The following is a 2,500-nucleotide window of genomic DNA, read 5'->3' as shown; positions in this document are numbered from 1 at the left end:
CATCAGGGTTTCCCCTGACTTCAACCTGATCAAGTATAGTTCACCATCTTTCGGGTCACAGCATATATGCTCAAGGTACGCTCCAGTTAGAGGTATAAATAATAATAAATTATCATTATACATAACTATATGGAACGCCCCGGGATTGAATTAATAATGTAATACATTAAAAATTAATCCCATTATTAATACAGTTAAGTTAATTTCGCCATTAGGTTTAATATAACCCAATGACTTGCACATATGTTAGACTCCTTGGTCCGTGTTTCAAGACGGGTCCCGAAGGTATCCTGAATCTTTCGCATTGTTAATCATATAAATGCATACAATTAATATTAAAATCAATGATAATAATATTATTGTAAAATTCAAAAGAATTTTAGCATTATATATAATAAAATCTATCAACACTTTATCAAATCATCAGTAATTATTCTATGTTAATAAGCTAAAAGCAAATTAATTTGAATAAACTTAAAAACCAATGATCTTTTGATAAATATTTTATTATGTTAATAGATTACAATGTCCTTATATGAAAAAAATGCACACTATTACTATAATATTTAAAATTAAATACTACAGTTATAATGATGAATTTTTCATAATGGATATTCAGGTTCATCGGGCTTAACCTCTAAGCAGTTTCACGTACTATTTAACTCTCTATTCAGAGTTCTTTTCAACTTTCCCTCACGGTACTTGTTTACTATCGGTCTCATGGTTATATTTAGTTTTAGATGGAGTTTACCACCCACTTAGTGCTGCACTATCAAGCAACACGACTCTTTGGAAATATCTTTCTAGTAATCATTAACGTTATACGGGCCTGGCACCCTCTATGGGTAAATGGCCTCATTTAAGAAGGACTTAAATCGTTAATTTCTCATACTAGATATTAAGATATTCCATACACTGCATCTCACATTTGCCATATAGACAAAGTGACTTAGTGCTGAACTATTTTCTTTTCGCTCGCCGCTACTAAGAAAATCCTTGTTAGTTTCTTTTCCTCCCCTCATTAATATGCTTAAATTCAGGGGGTAGTCCCATATGAGTTGAGGTTGTATAAAATATATTTTAGATTGATTTGTTTATTTTTATTTAATTTTTTTGCTATTTGCTATTTTAAAGAAATATATTTTTATATCTTGATTACTCAATATTATTCAATCTTTTCATCCCTTTTTAAAATTCATAATATAATAATTAATAAAATTAACAACATTATTCCTCCACATATCATATATTTTTTTTTATTATAAATTTTTCTCAATACAATAGAGTGAATTAATTCTAGAATAAAAATTTATTTTATGCTAGACATTCCTCTTATGTATTATTTAATATAATTTAAATAATGTTGAAAATTTTTTCTTTTATGGGAATACTAAGATTCTCATTTATCATAAATTTTCGTTCAAATATGAGGTATTCAAGAATATATTTTCTATATTTCTTTTTATGCTATTAATATTATGGATTGAAAAATACAATCCAATAATATGCCATATGCTTAAATTCTATTAATTGACTAAAAGAATAAGCAACTAATTTAGCATAGTCTTACAACCCTCAACCATATGTAGTCCAAGCAGCACTTTAAAATTAATTAAAGTACATAACAGCATGGACCGCAATATGCGTTCAAAATGTCGATGTTCATGTGTCCTGCAGTTCACACGATGACGCACAGTTTGCTGCGTTCTTCATCGACCCATGAGCCGAGTGATCCACCGCTTAGAGTGATAATTTTTTTGTATTTTTTTAATTCAAAGTCAAAGAATTTTAATTTATTGAAAGTATTAATAATTAATCAATAATAAATTTTTAATACATAAGTTTAAAACATCTTTCAATAAATTGTAATTTTAAACCCAAACATTTGCAGCTGCGCATGTCTTAGGTCAACAAAAACAGTAATACCTTTTATATATTATTTTCTTCTCTATTTGTGCGTTTTCTTTTTTTAAATTTTTCAACATGTTTTTAATCACAAATAGAAAATACCATAAAAAAAAAGGTATTACACACGTTAATGTGAACAAGTTAACTTATCATTTATAATATTTTATATAAATATCACAATTAAATATTATTTTCTATATAAATAATAAGTACAGCTATATGTTTAAAGGTTTTTTTATTGCGTTCAAATACAATGTATGCGAAGTTCACAATATAATATATATTGTCATAATGCATTACAAGGAGTTAAAAAAAAAAAAAAAACAGAAAAACATTCAAAACATTGTATAATTCAAAACATTTTGAATGAAAAGAACAAAAAGAAAACTTTTTTTTCTTTTTTATTCTTTTTTTTTATTTTGTTTTTATATAATTATTTTTTTTTTCTTTTCGGATAGGATTCAAAACATTGTATAATTTAAAACATTTTGAATGAAAAGAACAAAAAGAAAACTTTTTTTTCTTTTTTATTCTTTTTTTTTATTTTGTTTTTATATAATTATTTTTTTTTTCTTTTCGGATAGGAACACAA

At 25.8% G+C, this 2,500-nt stretch overlaps 1 non-coding gene and 1 pseudogene across 1 annotated transcript; both read right to left on the bottom strand.

Moving 5' to 3' along the window:
• LOC138858447 (large subunit ribosomal RNA) overlaps positions 1 to 1,067 on the bottom strand; it is a 4,659-nt pseudogene extending 3,592 nt beyond the window's left edge.
• Positions 1,068 to 1,569: 502 nt separating this feature from the next.
• Positions 1,570 to 1,748, bottom strand: LOC138858471 (5.8S ribosomal RNA). Its single transcript, XR_011397583.1, has one exon. It is a non-coding gene; the product is annotated as a 5.8S ribosomal RNA (ribosomal RNA).
• Between the last annotated feature and the right edge of the window lie 752 nt (positions 1,749 to 2,500).

This window comes from Bactrocera oleae, unplaced genomic scaffold, assembly GCF_042242935.1.
Source record: "Bactrocera oleae isolate idBacOlea1 unplaced genomic scaffold, idBacOlea1 ctg00000009.1, whole genome shotgun sequence".
Lineage (NCBI taxonomy): Eukaryota > Metazoa > Arthropoda > Insecta > Diptera > Tephritidae > Bactrocera > Bactrocera oleae.
Note: the sequence above shows the minus strand (reverse complement) of the source record. Positions and strands in the feature narration are given on the sequence as shown.